This window comes from Artemia sp. Qi Xiang Cuo, chromosome 12, assembly GCF_049724085.1.
Source record: "Artemia sp. Qi Xiang Cuo chromosome 12, ASM4972408v1, whole genome shotgun sequence".
Lineage (NCBI taxonomy): Eukaryota > Metazoa > Arthropoda > Branchiopoda > Anostraca > Artemiidae > Artemia > Artemia sp. Qi Xiang Cuo.
This window is the reverse complement of record NC_142805.1, coordinates 68,971,909-68,990,530: the sequence shown is the minus strand read 5'-3', so window position 1 is coordinate 68,990,530 and position 18,622 is coordinate 68,971,909. Positions and strand designations below refer to the sequence as shown.

At 34.7% G+C, this 18,622-nt stretch overlaps 1 long non-coding RNA gene across 2 annotated transcripts in view; it reads right to left on the bottom strand.

Annotated features, from left to right (window-relative positions):
• The window catches only part of LOC148946440 (uncharacterized), a 260,044-nt gene that overhangs the window by 131,193 nt on the left and 110,229 nt on the right, over positions 1-18,622 (bottom strand). For both annotated transcript variants that reach the window (XR_016142635.1, XR_016142636.1), the window contains one exon: positions 16,937-17,049. This is a non-coding gene — a long non-coding RNA (uncharacterized LOC148946440). The remainder of the gene's footprint in view (positions 1-16,936; positions 17,050-18,622) is intronic.

Sequence of the window (18,622 nt, the reverse complement as noted above, 5' to 3'; positions counted from 1 at the left end):
GAATAATTTTTTTGCGAAAAACTGCATTATAATAAAGAACGAACGCTAGCTCATAGTAACTGAAATAATAAGTAATACTAGTAGCCTTAGCTTTAGTGGCAGCATTATCATGGATAAATTTTTCTAGGGTATGAGGCTATATTTGACTTACTTAGTCTTAATAAGGAGCGACAGATTCAATTACATGGTTTGCTCTTTACTAAGTACCAGATAAGAAAAAGCACAGGCTTTTCCTGTGTATGATATATTAATATGTAAACATGACCACCATAATAATCAAAGAAGATCTATTTCAGTAAAAATGATTATCAAAAGCATCCTTAAAACATAATTTTTTTTTGGTAAAGATTTCTAAATAAGGATTGCTAGCCTTAGGTAAGGCAATTGCGAAATGGTTACAGCCAAGGATAGCAATTGACGCACCTACCAAAAGTAGAAAATCAGTCTTTAAGATTTCAGCCAAATGAAATGAAGAATATATGCTAGCAAAAAAGCTCACTTCACCAGCCTTCTGTTGCCTCTTTCCACTGGCTGGGGCCATTGGCCCTCGCCAGTGAGAGGCTTGAATGCTAATTTTATCACAACATCAAATTTCTATTTTTTTCATAACCTCTCACTATTCCCATGCTTTCGAAATTACTCTGAAAAACTTTCACATTTTCTAGCTCGGATTGGTTAGCTGCAAATCAACCCAATGGAAAAAAAAAGTTTAATTAATTCATTAACCAACATTTGATAAAATATATATACCGCCGAAGGTTCGGCTATGTAAGCTCTTTGCTCAGCCCTTTTCCCTTCATTCAAGTCTTTGGCCTTCATATTTCTGTCTTGGTTTGCCCGGGCTGGTGCAAAGGTCTAGTGTCATTTATAAAAAATGCCAGTTTTTCAAGATGTCAAATTCCCAGTTTATATAAATTTGCTTTCGCTAAAGTTTCCTCTGCTACCAGGTTCCTATATTCTTTGTAATGGTTGGAAAATAAGAGAATGAAATAAGAGTCCATTCTCTCATTTATATAATTACAATAATGATTTTCCAGGAATCTAGAAAGATCCACTTCAGAATCTCGATAAGGGGGCTTATTCAAAATATTTTTCTCATGGAAAAGGAACAGTTTAATAAATGCTCACAAGCTTCTAACGATCTTGTGGAGATTTTCGCGACATCTATAGCAGTGAAATTAGGCACAAATTCCATATAGATGGCGTAAGATACTAACAACAAAAAACAAAATATTTGGTGTAAAATCAAAAAAGAGAATCCACTTATGCTAGAGTCGACGGAAAGTAACCGAACTAAAATTGCTGATCTTTTCAGCACCGATCAAGATTTTTCAAGCTCACATTTAAAGATCCCACTGAAACAAAAACAATGTTTGAATTTGGCAAAAGTTAATCGCCAAAACCACAAATCTTGTTTTGTTGTTCTTCTTTAAATTAATATGGACACGTTTTCAAACAATCTAATCACCGGAATAAAATTCCGAGCTCTGCAGTTTGTTGCCAAATTTGAGTTTGAACTCTGGGATTCCCAATTACCAAGGTAAGATCAAATCCACTGCGCCACTACGGGACTCATAGAAACTCAAAATAAATGACCACAAAATAGAAAAATTTTTTGACCCCCTCCCTGGATACATATTAGGTCAATTCAGACTTGATGGCCACGAGAACCTAAGATTTTTTATCTAATCGTTTCAAAACTATGGAGTTTTAAGGCAGTACAATATTTTCGTGTGTGTTGCCGCGTCGAACAGTGAAAATACGAAATCAAAACTAATCAGGTAGTTTCGGCACTGCTTTTTATCCATAAAAATTAAAACAAAAGAAATCTACTGTTTCCCAAAGAAAACTAGACTTTTAAAGGAAAGCTTTTTTTTTTTTTTTTTTTTTTTTTTTTTTTTTTTTTGTCGCCCGCCGCTGAAAAAAAAAACTACATAGCTCAGTATGGGTGTCTTTTTAATTAAACTTGAATTCCTTAATTTTCTTAGTTTCTTAAAATATAGGCTATATGGTAAGATATATATGGTATGATATGTATGTATATAGTATATATAAAATGTATATTCTTAAGGTATATATGTTTTTTTTTATGTTTCTCCTTGAACAGTTTAAATAATCAGATTTCGTTTACACTGTCCTTGGTACTTCGAAAAATATTTAATTTTTCATTTCTTTTGCCTTCTTTTTACTTTTTTTAATAACAGCTACAAAAATAGAGACTTTAAAATAGCAATTTACTAATAAAACTGCTATTATTCGAACAATTGATTATGAGTGTAGATTAATAAACCCAAAAATACTACGCAAATTTCTTTATTATGAGACAATTCATGACAAGAGACCAACAGTTGTTTGTCGGTCTGTTAGCTATGCATTCCTAAACAAGCGGTCTAAATAAGCTGAAACTTGGCAACTGTGACTTTCTGTTACAGGAGAAAATCAAAAGGGGGTTTTGTGTGTTCGGGTAATATGTCGCATTGTTCAAAGCGCTTATACCACCTGGGAACTTCTCTGGCAGGAGGGTGGGAGGGGTAGGTAGTGGAACAAATTAATTTTTAAAGACAAAGATTTTCTGACGAAAGTAAAGAGCAAAGACGAAGCTGCAAACAAATAAAATTATTGCGTCGCAGTTTATGTTTTACACGTCTAGAAACTGGTTCAAGTAAACTGAATGATATTACCCTATACAGAAATCTGAAAAATTAGCGCTTTCCTAAAAACCCAGAACTGACTTGACGAACCAGGGTTAGAAGTCAGTGTCGATTCTGGCCTTAATTGCGCCCGGGAAAAAATCTTGATTAACACTCTCGTTTCCCAAAATTGTGTGGCTAAATTTTAACAAAATTGTCCTTTATTAACACATCTTCAATACAATAGGCTACACGACAAAAAATTAATTAATTAAATTCAGTCTACTTACTTTTATTTTCAAGGAATGGTAATGAAGATATTGGGAAAATAAACATTTCGAATTCAATTAGCTTATACTTACTACCAACTGTGCCCTCTACTTTTTTTTACACGAATAGAATTTCAAAAATTACGAAACGATCATAACTGTTCGAATATTTAATTGAAAATTTGCAACTCTAAAATTTTTGCACCCGGGCAAGTGCCCCCTCTGTCCCCTTCCCCTTAACACCGTCTATGGTTAGAAGCAGCAAAGTCCTTAAGTAGCCTGCAGAAAATAAAAAGATTAATTCAATAAAAATCTCAATAGTTTTTCACCGGCCTTGAAATAAATAAATCCTTCCCTTAAACTTTCCCTTAAAAAACTTGTAGTTTTGCTTAACTGAGATGGAATTGCAGGAAAAAATATAGAGGAAAATGAAAAAGTTTGTGATATCTTGAATGTCAAGGAAGATTTGTTTTGTGAGGAGGAATTAGCGACAGTACTAAAAGGATTAAAAAATAATAAGGCTCCAGGTGCTGATAGGGTGGTAAATGAGTTTCTTAAATATGGTGGCTCTGAGGTTAAAAATAAGTTACTGAAGATTATGAATGTGATTTTTGAAAAAGGAGAAGTACCTTTTAGGAAAACCTTAATTAAGCCACTTTATAAGAAAGGTGATAAAAGTGAGTGTGGTAATTATCGAGGCATTAGTCTGGTCTCAGTAGGTAGTAAATTACTTAGTAATATGATACTTTTTAGACAGAGAGATATCGTAGACAAAATTTTAAGAGAAGAACAGTGCGGTTTTAAAAAAGGTAGAGAATGTGTCAACCAAATTTTCACTCTTAGGCTAATAATTGAGAAGTGCCTGAGTTGTCAAACACCTTTGGCCCTCAGTTTTATAGATTATAAGCAAGCGTTCGATTCTGTTGATAGAACAGCTTTAGTAAAGGTCTTATCCTTGTATGGTATACCAGACAAATACAATAAAGTGATTAGTGCTTCGTACGTGAATAACACTGCTGCGGTCAAGGTAGGAAATAAGGTTAGAAACAGGTTTTGTGTTAAATCAGGAGTTAAGCAGGGTTGTGTTCTATCCCCCTTTATATAGATTATTTTGATAGACTTTGTCTTAAGGAGCACAGGAAAGGCAATGGGAGACCACGGAATCAAATGGGGAGGAAAAAGTCTCCTGGACTTAGATTATACTGATGATTTAAGCATCCTAGATGAAAGTGAGAGTAAAATGAATGAACTTTTAGAGATTTTGTGAGTTTAGGGTGCTAGAATAGGTTTCAAAAATATTGTTAGGAAGACTAAGTCACTAAGGCTAGGAATAAGTGAAGATGAAAAGGTGACGTTGGGTAATGAAAAGATTGATCAGGTGGGCAGCTTCACTTACCTTGGTAGCATTATTGGTAAAGATAGTGGGAGCAGTGAATATGTCAAAAGTAGAATAGCCAAGGCTCAGGGTGTTTTTTCACAGTAAAAAAAGGTTTGGAAGAATAGAAAGATAAGTCTACGAACCAAGATTAGAATATTAGAAGCTACGGTGATGGCAGTGGTCAAATATGACTCTGAAGCATGGACAATCCGAAAAGCGGATGGAGATTTGCTAGATGTTTTCCAGAGAAATTGCTAAAGGATTGATCTGGGTACCCGGCTGACTGACCGTCTTTCAAACAATAGGCTATACGAAAAATGTGGCTCAATGCCACTCTCTAGGACTATAATGAAAGAAAGGCTGAGGTGGCTAGGGCACGTTTTGCGGATGAAGGATGACAGATTGCCGAAGATTGTTCTTTTCGGCCAACCGTCTAGGGCTAAACGGAAAGCAGGTTGTCCCCGTCTGGAGTGGGAGGACGTCATAAAGAAAGATTTAAAGGAAATGGTAACTTCGTGGGAGGGTGTAAAAAGGGAGGCTTTGAATAGATTGGGTTGGAGGAGGAGTAACTTGTAATTTTGTCACATAAAGAGTCCAAGGGGTATATTACCCTCAATACCTCTGAGGAGTTGGAGTAAAAAAACTAATAGCCTATAAAATATTGGCCTATATGAAATACATAGAGATTTTAGAAAACGATAGGACAATAAAATAATTTTAGATTTGTATTTAATATAATTTACAAAAAATCATGTTTTTTAAATTGCAATTTTTTTGCCACAATGCTGCAAAGAATTTTGAACTTCTCGTAAGAAACTATACATTCGTTATTTTTGCTCCTTGAACTTCGGCATTTTAGGAGAATTAATCATTAAACCCTATTATTAGGAGAAATACATGTTTGGGTTCCTGCCCCCAAATGACGATTCTATGAGTGACGTCAAAACCAGTGACCAGTTCATGCGCACCTTGACAGGGTGGGCAAGAAAAACCCCAATTGCAAAAATTGCACTTCATTACACGTATCGACGCTTATATGATGTCCCAGTATGCCGCTACCGCTGGGAGAAAGAAAACAGGCACATAACGGTTTCAAGCTCTTTTTCGAAAATCCCAAAGTTATGTTTCTACAACTTACTTTTACTGTTAGAATAGAGAGATAGAGGTTACGATTATTCATGAGCAAGTTTAGAATTATAGTGAAAATACTTTTTCACTAGGCACATTTTTTACTCGTTTTTTAGTTTTCACTTATTAGGAGATTGGGAGAGGAAGCATTCAAGAGGGAGATTTTAAGCATCTGGTTAAAGATTTTCGGTCATGGGAATATCCACGCTATACAACACTAAAAGTACCATTTTTGGTACCATAATCAACCTTGTAGTGGAGTTGTAAAGAAAATGTATACCATGAAAGCATTAGCTTTCAAATGAGCTCATTGATAGCTTTATACGGTGTTTCGGTGCCCATCAGTGCTCGATAAATGAAAAAAAGACATCAGATTGCAAGCTCTTTTTCTAAATTTCCGATAAGTTGTTTTCGTACTTAACTTTTACATTTGGGATAGATATAAATAGCATTTGTTATTTAAATTAAATTTAAGCAATCCTCTTTTTTTTACTAGGCAATTTTTTCAGTACAGGTTTTAGTTTTCATTTACTAGGGGGACTAGGAGAAGGGCTATACAAGAAGGGGGTTGTAAAACTTTGGTCAAAAAGGGTTTTCGACATTGAAAAACATAATGGTACCCTTTTCATGCCTCCTAGCCTTTAAACCCCGGAAACGGCACAAAAGTTCGCCATATTTAGTGCAATGTGGCACTTTATAATGGCGTTATTAAGAAGAATCTACAAAATGCACGTAGGTATGATTAAATTCGAATTGAGCCACTAAACATCTCTCTACGCTCTTGCAGCAGTCTGCTAGTCCCTCTAGTCAGCAGAAGGCTTATAAATAAAGACTGAGCTCACTGCAACATTCAGGTCCACCTTATTTTCTTTGTTTTAAGATGCGGGGTCAAAACCACCAGTTGAGGGTTTTGACCATGCAGATTATCAAGATAATGGTTCTCGTTCTATGCGTCCCAGCCTTTCAATTCCAGAGATGTCACCAAAAAGCTTCATTTTTGGCGCCATATGGCGTTTTATGACAGTAGTATAAGGAGAAATTTACAAAAAGCATTTAAATAATATCAAAAGCTTTGAAACAAGCCATTGAACATCTTTCTGTGATGTTGCAGTAGCCTGCTAGTTTTGCTAATTAGCACACGAACTATACAACTTACTAAGGGGACAGGGATTGGGATTATAAAGGGAGGGGGATTGTAAACCTCAGATTTATGGTTTTCAATCATGGCGATTATGATGGCATCCTTTTCATCATTCCAGCCAGAAAGGCATGTTTATGATGGCGTTACCAAGATAAATTTATAAAAAGCACATGAATACAAAAATTAGCTTTTAAATGAACCATTAAAAAGTTCTCTATGATCTTCAGCGGGGGTGAGCTATACAACAATTATAATTCCGACAATTTTTTAGTCAATGTAGTACCTTAAAAGGAGCGCAAAAATATAAAATAAAAGGAATTAATTGTCTGATGCCAGAAAAACTGGGGGCGCAGTTGCCCCCCCCCCTGCTCCGGCCTAAAATCGTCACTGATTTTCAAGCTCCTTTTCGAAATTCCTCTAAATTTGCTTTCGCAATAATTTGTCTAAATCAGCTGCAAATCACTTTTTTTCTCAGTAGATAGTTTTTTTCCAAAACTCATTTTTAAACTTTCGACCACTGTAGGTTATGGATTGCTCTTTACTATCAACTATCGTTGTAACCTTGATCTTTTTGGAAATGACTTGTATCTTAGCAAAATCTCGGCGTAAGCTAAATCTCGGGGTTAGCTAGATCTAACTGTGAATAAGCCTTAACCAAAGAAAACAAAAAGCGCAAAGTGAAACCAATGATAAATAATGCTATTATACTCACGGGCGTAGGGAAGGGGACAGGGGAGGGCATCTGCCCCCCCCCCAGAACTTCAAATTTACACAAGATATTAACGAGAAATTTCTGTACGTTGGAATTTTTCTGTTGGATGTTCATTAGTAGATTGTTGAAAAAGCTGGAAATGAGCAGAAATTTTCAAATGACGTCTCCGATATCAACGTCTACGTTTCGATATTCAATATTGTGATTTTTGATCCGATATATAGATAGCAGACTGGCCCACAATCGGCAGGTTTTGACTTTTTTATTTCTCCAGGAATTGATTCAAATGATAAGGAGTTGCTGAGTATGCCAAAGCAAAGGTAACTCATTCAATACCATCCTTGAACAAAACAATTAGAAATACACCACCACTTTTCCACCTGGATGCCGCTCCATCCAAGTGGTCTTGAATGCCGACACTCGGCCACCCCAGTACTGATTCAGCCGTCTCTGGCTTACGTTTTGGCACCTGACAAAAGGAACAGAAAAGTGGCCAGGAGAACATTAAAACTTTTTTTTCGGCTATAAAATTAAGAAAGAATAGGGATGGTATAAAAAAAAAAAAAAAAAATGAATTTCAGTAAGGTTTAAAACAAAACTAAAGATAATTAATTTTTAATTATAAATTGACTGATCAACACCAAAAGTCAGCCGTTCCGCTAATCTTGTTCCACCTGTCAGTGGTTGTAGTTTCATTTCAACTTCCGTCTTTAAGACACTATCCGTCTCGTCAGTTAGCGCAAAGTCTCTTGCTCCAGTCTCCTTCAGAAAGTGGGTCTTAAATTCTTCAGTGGGTACTTTTTTGATAATGATAATATAGAGAGCAGGATTCCCTTTCTTGCTCTTCAGCTCAACCAGAATGTAATCACCAGCCTTGACTTTTTCAGTGTCAAATTGGAAGTTGCTGGTAGGGGGCTCGCCTTCAACGTCCATACTCGAGTCTGAAGAGTTGTTGTATACAGGCTCATCTGCGTCAGAATCGTCACTCCAACTGCAACTTTGTTATGAGAAACATTCTCTTTGCTTTTTTGTCTTTTCACTTCTCTAGCTTTGTTTCTTTTCAGGACTAGGGCTTTCTTGGCAGATTCAGCTTTTATCCCAGAAGTAATGCGTTCTTTCACAGGGGTGTCAGTGAGCACTTCTGTTGAGCCTTTTGGAAAGGGGTTTACACGGACGATCTCTTTTAAAGAATCGTCTGCTGGCCTTTGCTTCTCATTTAGACAGAACCTGTGCTGCGTCCGTGTTGAGCCGTGAATTTTTCGTGTTGAGCCTTTTGGAAAGGGATTTGCATGGACGATCTCTTTTAACAAATCGTTTGCTGACCTTTGCTTCTCATTTAGAGACAGAACCTGTTCTGCGTCCGATTCGGGGTCTATGTTAAAGAAGGAGTCTAAATGTCTACAGGACTTGCGTTGAGCATAGAAAATTCCCTGGTAAGGGCTTCACTAGATGTGGTAGGCATTCTTTCTGAGACATGACGAGAGGAACTCATAATTCTTGAAGACATCTCTGTTAGTGGAGTAGATTACACTTGCTCTGAATCCACTGCTTATATTCTCAGGAGTGAAAGCCTTCGAATATGTTTTCCCGAGCAGCTCAGCAATGTTACACACTGATATAGTTTTTACACTTACGGGCAGTCATAAAACTTGCGGCTTCCTGGTTGTAGTAGGCCTTAAGGCATCCCATGACTATCCTTTCTAGAGGCTGTAGTTTGTGAGTAGTTTGGGGAGGGACAGTTAAAAGTACAACACCATTTTTTTTACCCAGATCAAGCAATTCAATGGTCTATCGGCTGATCTGGTCGTTTATTTTCAGAAGTACAGGTGACTGTTTGGAGAGTTTGACTTGATTGATAAAATGCTGTAAGTAAAGCAAAAAATATGAGACAGTCATCCAGCCAAAAGTATTTTCTGAGCTGATTACGATGGTTCTGGTAAAGCTCCCTTGGATAATGTTTTAGGACACTGTTTTCCTAGGGAAAGAAATAGAGGAGGGACTGTGTTCCCAATGCATTAACACCAGCAAAAATCATGGTTAACTGATCTCTTTCTGCTGACGTGACCTTCCCTACTTACTTTTAACCTCGATGTGCAATGATATTACTAGGCTTGTGGATGTTTTCAGACTCGATTTGTCAACATCCCAAATGTCTTGGGGTCTGAACATGTATTTATCTAGACCTCACTCCAGGTTGTTATAGAAAGCTCCTACACTGTGACGGTTGAAAGCAGTTACCCGTTATAAGCTTGTGCCTTCCGGCCTTCTTACTGATAGAGTTCTAAGGCGATCCATAAACCACGGTACCAATCTTTACCAGCAATTCCTCCACTGTCTTCACTACCTTGGCATATCCAGTAATCCAGTACTTTTATACTCACAATAATGACATAAGTGTATGCAAATTTATGTGCTTCTAGACGAGTATAGTCGAAATACATATCAGGTACCGTTTTCAAGTAAGTTTTTAGCCCTTTTTCTTGTTCCTCTCTGAATATTTATCATGTGTTGTAACAGGGTATAAAGAAACACCGGTCCAGACTTATTACAGGGATATTTAGCTTCTCAACTTTTTCCTTGTAGTGTTGCAGTGGTCCTCTCGGGACACCCATGGCACTTCCAAAGAATCCGACTGACTTTTTCTCAACTAAGACAGAAAATACTGTTGTTTTCTTTTCTTCTGGATGCCAGCCACCTTTCTTTCTTTTCTATTCTGTTTTACTTTTAAGCACTTTATCTTGAATAAAATTCAATAGGAAAAAATAGACTTTGAGTTCACCTAATGGTCTGACAGGATTAAAAAACACCAGAATTAATAAAGTTTCGGGTTTTGAGCTTCCTTTCAACCTTAAAATATGCTGGTTACACAACTTTCACAAGAATGGCCTACTTTCAGACACCTTGGCACGGTACGCCGAACCTGCCCCGGGTATTGTGGCCGAACGTGGGAGTTCGCCATCCTGCGGGATGAAAAAATGTTAAAAGCAAACCGCTGAAGATGACACGTCTCGAAAGCTACCAAAAGACAGGCAAATAATAGGAGAATACAATGTGAGTTTACGACTTTTCTAGTATTCGTGATTAGGGGTAGGCCTTCAGACAAAATTGAACAAAATTTCAGATTTAGTCACCATAAAACGCGATCCAATTTGATATTTTTGTTAAAAGTATTAATCAAGGCCAGACATTTTAAAAACATACATTGCCATCTGTCAGAGCTTTAATAATCCACCAGAAGTCCTCACAGGTTTTATATTGATATTATTTGCTTTGGATAAACGTGGAGCGTGCCGATCATGGGTCGGTCTCCCCTATACCAATTTTGATTTTTAATATCGCCCAACTTTAAACTTTTGAATTGAATTTATGGAACAAAAAGCTGTTATCTAACCGTAATGTGATTTGTGTAAATCGTTTTTATGGTGTTTATGTTTTCTGGAAATTGGAAGTAGGATAGTGGGTTTATTATATTAAACTATTGCCAGAAAAGCATTGAAAAAGCTAATAAAGACCGAGTTTTAGCAAAATATAGAATGACGAGTTTCTAAAGACCTATATTCAAAGGACCCCGGGAAGCATTTATAAGCCCCCACCCTCCATCACAGAATCGGCGGCCCCCTTCCCCCCCTCTAGAAAACATACTGCCTACACCCGTAATTATACTAGCTTTTATGCCGTATCTAATCAAAAATATCTATTTGTGAAAACTTCTGATTGCGATTTGGAATCCCTATACGAGCTTAATCTGACTGTCACCAAAACAGGGCATTCAGTTTGAGCACGGTCAAACACGAAGTAGAAACACTTTCTGGGGAATCAACTCAATTTTCGGATTCTCAACTAAATGGTATAACTAAGTGTATTGAATTTTATACGTATTTGTGCAATTTCACTGAATAAAGTTATTTTAACTAGTAAAATATACGACAGTGACAAAATGTATACAACAAAATACATATACGACAAAATATGTGACAAATAAGATATATGACATACATGACAGTGTAAAATAGTTTTAAAACTGGTTTTCCTTACTGACTATCCAGAGAACACAGTAAATTTTGAATGTTTTACATTACTTAGCGAGAATCAAGATGAACACGCCATTAAATATACCTTTTTACGCTCTTTCCAAGCATACTACTGTTCCAAATTTCATTTTGAGCCTCGCACAAAATCGGATGTTCTAGCAAAGGCAAAAATAAAATGCGTATTTTTTCTCTTTCTTATGAGAACAATCTTTGTAAATTTTCTTACATAAATAAATTTCAAAGCCTAATTTTTATCACTTTATATTAAGCTTCAAAATAATTACATCTCTTTAGCTATATTTTAAGCTGACTCGAATTTCATTTTCGACTGACTTGGAATATGTATATATATATTTTTTATCGCATCCTTGGTTATTTTAGAGACAAGGGTAATATCAGCTGTATATATATTTTGCAATCTGTTACATTAGTCAGTTGTATGTAGTTCATAAGCTCAGGACCCTAAAACGTGACACTTTTATTCATTATTATTTACCAGTAGAAAGTAATTAACAAAAAATTTGAAAACTATTTTGATACTATCGTAAGTATTTAGTGTCTAGCTAGTTTGCTGCAGCCGATTTGAGTAATTTTACAATCGATTTTTATTTCTCAAAATTTCCTGCTTTATAGGTTTCTTTCATGTTTCTTTTATTTATGCATTCTATTGACATTGCAGGTTGACATTCATAAATTTAGCTAGACACTATTCTCCTTAAAATTTATTCTTTCAAAATTTAGTTATACATAGCTAAGAAAAAAAAACTAAGACAAAAAAAAATATAAAAAATTGTGTCTTTCAAAATTTATTCTGCTTTAAAATCTGAGAAGCGTGAAAGAAAACTGGTTAAGTTAAAATTGGTTAAAACGAATTTTAGCTAGAAAACTATATGACAACGGTAAAATAGTTTTGAAAACCATGAATCGATCGCGAATTCTTTTGTTTACATAGTTACTTTCACATCTTATTACATATAGTCTTTGATTTAAATACTTCTAAACGGGCAATAATTTACTCGCACCGCATATAGAGATTCTAGCAAAGATGGCAGCATTGCCGCATAGTGGTATGAGCACCGCATTTTTGCAGTTTTGGAACATTCAGAATTAATTTGTTTATCTCTGACAAAAAATTTTATTTTTACTAATGGAAATAGAAACAATCGACGGAAACAGGTCGGACCCTGGGGGGGGGGGAGGTATTTCTCCTATGAGAAAATATGTGTTTGGTGAAAGATGGCGGAAAGCACGTCCGTGCTGAATAAATCTGGCCATTTTTTCCGCTAAAAAGCGCAACGTCTTTCTAGCGCTTAAAAATGTTACAATATGAGAATTTGTTGTTTATATTTTCGCTCAATGGAAAAGGCCGCATCAACATCTATTTCAAAGTGCCTTTCTCTTTCAAAGTGCCATCTAATTTATCCCTTTCCGGGCGTGCCTTGTTTGCCTCTCATTCCAGGCAATCTAACGGTCCTATGTCAATTTTAAATTATTGGTCAACATGCCTGAGACTCTAGGCAGGCGTGCCTTTCCAAAAACTAACTAACAAGTATGTGTCCAATAAGAGAGTCATACTTCCGCCATTTACCCGTGCCGCAGCCATTTAAACATTTGCCTCTCAATTACTTGGACTATCTGTCTTGGCTTTTCTCTTTCTACAATTAACCAGGTCTTGATGCAACCTAGTACAAAATACTTGATAAATTGAATTCAAAATCAACGGACTCGGTCGAGGCCTCAATTACTTGGACTATCTGTCTTGGCTTTTCTCTTTCTACAATAAGCCATGTCTTGATGCAACCTACTGTTAAATACTTGATTTTTATTCCAAACTTTTACAAGACTATAAACATACATATTTGTTCATCTATTATTATTAGTCTAGTATACGTTCAAAAATCAGATAATTGGCAAATTATCCATTTTAATTATATTTTGGTTATTTTCGATAAAATACTTAACTTTCTATTATTCTCAGTTACGTGCAACAATTTGCTTACCTTTGCGAATCGGAATTGCAGAATTCACTATAGATTATAAGAGTCCAGTACTCCAGAGAGAGCTGATTGCCAGCGCTCAAGAGTTTGGAAAATTTGAAGTTAAGGTTATAACACTTTCCTGTCGCTGAATTACTTAGAACCCCCTTTTCTAATTTGAGAAAACGGGCGGAGTGAGTATCGATGTTAGAAAGTCACATAAGCCAACTAATATGTGTGAGATATTCCCACAAATCTAGCTAAAAGAAGAAGAAAACAAGTAAAACACAAAAGAGCTTTATTTTAAAATCGTACTTATAAATCAAAGATTCATTTTAAAATTAGTAGCAAATTAGTAGCAACAGACTGGAGCTGAAACATAAACGAGCGAAGCAACTGAAATACATTAAAACTATAATTAAAACTAATAGCAATAAAACATTAACAATAAAATAATAACAATAAAACATTTAAATATAAAAACACGAAGAAAACAAGTACAATACAAACAGTATTGTAAGAAGGCTAGGCTCAATGTACGGTACAGTGTTTACAATACATCAGTATTTTATTATGATATAATATAATAGTATTGTAAGAGGTTAGTCTACGCTAAATAATAACACTATTAGGCTAGACTGCCTGAAGGCATTTGGGTTCTTATCTAGTAAAATACTATTCAGTGTCACGTTTATGCATACACCTATTAACATTTTGGCAAATTAGAAATAACGAAGCCATAAAGTTTTGGGGCAAAATTTTTTCTCTGAGCGGCTTCATTTTTAAAGTAACAACATTCATTGATACAACATGATGATATAAAGTAGGAAAAATACACATGATTTTGATCATAATCAGTTCCAGGCGAAAAATAATTGAAAACTTAACGAAATAAACTTACATTACTGTTCCAGGTTCTTGATTATGGTTTTAATCTCCATGCAACTCACTCCAATAAATTACGCGCAGGAGAGCATAATCCTAGCACTCATTATCATAGCTCTGTATTTCCTAAAGCGTGGTAATATGGCTCTGCACAGTTTAAGGAACAAGCTATTTCAGATTAAAAATATCTTATTATAACTATCAACCCGAGAACCCATTTATTACGATCCCTCATTTCAGCACAAACAATTTCATCCTGCTCATTGATCGAAATAAAATGTCATTCATAGTTTAACTCTTATTAATATTCTATTCTGAGAAATTTTATTTCATTTTTATTATCTTTTGTCCTTGTCCCCCCAAAAAGTTAAAAGTAAACATATTTTGATCGTTATTAAAATATATATGTTTTTCAAGACAGGTATTCAGCATTATGAAAAATTAAAGAAAGGGGTAAACATGTGTCAAAAGTTCGGAAAAAAGTGCCATAGCATACATTAGTGCAATGATTGGGACACCACAGAATATGTTCTACCAGAAATTCTAAGAAATCATAGAGCAAAAATTTTCAACCCCGTGTTCGATGGCAAATTTCAGCACCTATTTTTTCTTATTATACAAAGACTCAAAATATCTTGAGTCAGCCATTAATGTTATCAATGAACAGTATGCACATAGAATGTTTCCTTCGTATTTTCAGACTTCAGTACCAACCACCTATTTGGGCTATTTTCCATTTCGTATTTTAATGACAACTTGTGAACAGTGAAAAATATACTTCTTTTTTTATGAAAATACTTAAAAAGGGTATTTTTAGAATCTAGGGGGAAGCAAAACACCATAAATAGGTGAATTATCCAAAAACATATGAAAATATAGAATAAATTTTAAAAGTTTTGAGATTTTAGAGGACAAGACACTAAACGTCTCGATTTTCCCAGCGTAAATGTCTCCCCTATCACCTACTTGAAATTAGTATATTGAATTTGACAATTTACAATCTATAATAATAAATATCTCCCATTCTTCCCTAAAATATGTGGAATGGCGGATTCGGGGAAGGCTGCAAGAGGTAACCCCCCCCCCCCACAAGACTAAAATTTCAGACAAGAATTTGCTGTTAAGCAGATTCAGCCTCAAAAGAATAGGATTACATCTCCAAAAATCTTCAGTCATTGAGCTTAAAATGTCACTCCTGTTAATCCTGTTTGAATGATTGCCTGTCCGTAGTTTTGTCTACACGGACAGGCAATCTACACGGACTGTCCGTAGTTTTGTCTACAAAACTTCTATTCCTTTCAGTTTTTTAATAAAGTTTCTCAATACAGTCAAGCCAAAGAAATAAAACCTTACGCCTTTTAATTTCAACCTTTCAAAAGATAAAATCCCTTGAGATCAGGGGCGGTTCCAGGATTTTTCTTTTAGGGGAGGGGGGGCAAAATAGGTTGATCCGATAAGCTTGCGTAATGAGCAAGCTTAATTAAAGCAAACTTGAGTTAATTAAGTAAATTACACTACTTGACTACGCTAGGGAGGAGGGGCGCCCCCTCCCTCCCCTGGATCATCCGCCACTGCTTGAAATATCAAAATTCAAAAGCCTCAAAAATTTAGGTCTTTTCTTCGTTCGTCTATATTCATTTATTTATACATATCTTTCTAAAATAATCCCCTTACCTGAAAAAAAATATGACAAAACATGGAAAATCTCTGCATTCCTAAAGACGGTAGAGAAGGCCCTAAATAAATTTCAAAACTGGTCTAATTAAACAAGCTTCTCCAGATTTTATACCTTTTCCTCCCGAATAAGCAAACTCCTCTGACACAAAGAAAAGGATTTTCGCTCACTGAAGTGCTTTTTTCGGTTTCTTTTTGTTCTTTTTATGTTTATTTAATATCTTTTATTCACATCAACCTTGCATATATTATTGCCGTACTTTGTATTTTAGTTTTTCTCAAAAACCTGCGGGAAATAAACCAATGAAAAATGGCTTTGATCCATGTAATGTTAGTCTAAGCCGACAGCGAAACCTACAATATAATTTAATAGATGGCGCTTATAGAGAAATAAGAACAAAGAAAATATTTTCATTGTCTGTTTACTGTAGTGTAGCTTTACCCTCTCCCTCAAAGAGTTTCTTAGATTATTCCTCCGTTATTATTTTAATTGACCAATAATTTTGGCAGAAAACACTGTACAAGTACACTTCTCGATTCTTAAGCTCATATAAAATTTTTGAAAATAACGCAGAAGTATTTTGGCCATATTTGGTTAAAAAAAAAAAAACTGTTATTTTCAATAAGAGCATTGTCCTTTTATTATCAACTTTTTCAAAACCCAATCAGCGTCAAAAAGATTTATCCGTCAGACACTATCAAAATACTAATTTTTAAAAGGCTATTTTAAGCTTAGGCTACATTAATAAGGACAAATTGAAGCATACTGTTTTTTAAACACTATATAGATACTATATAGTATTTATCGTATCTATTGCATCTATAGAACGTCAAAACTATATATTGACGTTCTAGATGCTATATTTAGCTATCAAATTTTTGCATATAAAATTAAATAAGGAAAGGATTGAAAACGGAAAGGAAAAGAACTCCTCTATAAAGGTTCTGGTCCAAAACCTAAAATGTCGATAGGTTGGAAACGCTGTAGAAAGAAAAAACAAGAAATTAAAAAAGAAAAATAGAAGAATGATTTTTTTGTGTATAAAGTTAGATTTTATAGTCTAAAATATCCTTATATTATAAATATTCGAATGTAAGAAAAAATGACTTACCTGTATGAAGAACAAAACTATGCAAATGAAAAAAAACTTGATACTTCAGAGGAGGGACTATAGTGATACCAACAGGACCACTCAAATTTCAAATCTTAGTATGAGTATGACACCTGCAAGGTCAATAGATGGCATAAACAAAAGAACATGACAATAGCCTATAAAGTAGGAAATTTCGAGGAATAGACATCGAAGTGTAAATTATTCAAATAAACCCCAGCAAACTACTAACAAGTTGAAGTCGTTAGACTTTCCTCAAGTAATTTCCTTTTTAAATGTGTTTTTAACGTTTTACGTCTTTAAATACATATATAACGTCAAACATAACGTAAGTTAATACAGACGTCATCCGAATTTCCTCACGGACATTTTCTTTTTATTATTTAAATGTGTCTTAATATTTTACGTCTTTAAACTAAAAAAATAAGTTTCCTCTTGAACATTTCCTTTTCAAATAGATCTTTAATAGTCTACCCCAGTAGTTCACAAACTCTGAGCCACGGTTCTTTGGGTACCCGTAGTGTCACCATGAGGATGACGCGGAAATATTAAAAAAAAAACAATTCGAAAAATTTGTTGGGATTCCCCATTCTCGAAATTTTTAAAATATAAATTTCAGGTTACAAAAAAAATTACAGCTTTGGAAAATACAAATAAATGAAGATGGTATCAATTACTATCTTTCCTTGTCGTACGAGTTGTAAATTCCAATGAAACAAACTTTCCCTTGCAATATGAAATCTCTTTTGGAAGATCACCTATCACCATATCAAATGGTTAAAAAAATAATTTCAAGCAAGACAATATTGAGAAATTTACATGTGTTCACGACCCATTTAGAGCCAAGACTCAATCTAAATTTACTTATTCAGAAGAAGAACCTCTTATTGAGTTGTCTTGCAATAATAAATAGAAAATTAACGTTGAGCAAGAAATGAGAATCGCCATATCCAATTTTATTCCGAGATTTGGGAAGCCCTGTAGTGAACAGCAAGTCCATCTCTCCCATTAATAATTTCAATAATGGCAATTGTATATCGATGTTTAATAAATTCTTTGTTTAATAAAATTCGATGTTTAAGTTATTTTTAAACTAACCTAACTACATTAAAATACACTTCAATGGCATATAAAAACCTTGTTGAATACATTTGTGCCATGACCGGCCACTCCAACCAAGGCCATGGTGGCTGTCCATATTCAATATGAATATTACCAAAATAGTTAAAAATTGGATATTTCACATTAACCAAGAAAAATAGTATCCGTTTTTTATTTTTCGCTGCAAAATAAATAATAACTCTCTTTTGCTGCAAGAATATTAGATTAATATTCAATTGTCTCCGACGTGATAAGAATCAATTCGGTATTTTAATGTCCGATTAAAAAGAGTTTCAGAAAATTAATGTTTTCTTATCTCTTATTGAAGATAATATAAGAGAGATGATAAAACAATAAGAGATAACAAATAAGAGATAATAAAACAATAATTTTATGACCTCTTTTTAATCATACATTCAAATACCGAATTGATTCTTATCACGTCGGAGACAATTGAATATTAATCTAATTGCTTTAAAACAACCTTGATAACATTTAAATAGACCAAGTAAAATAAAGTTTGACTACTATTGTTTATAATGCTGCGCCCTCTCAAGTGGGATAATTCAAAAGGCAATATGCTAT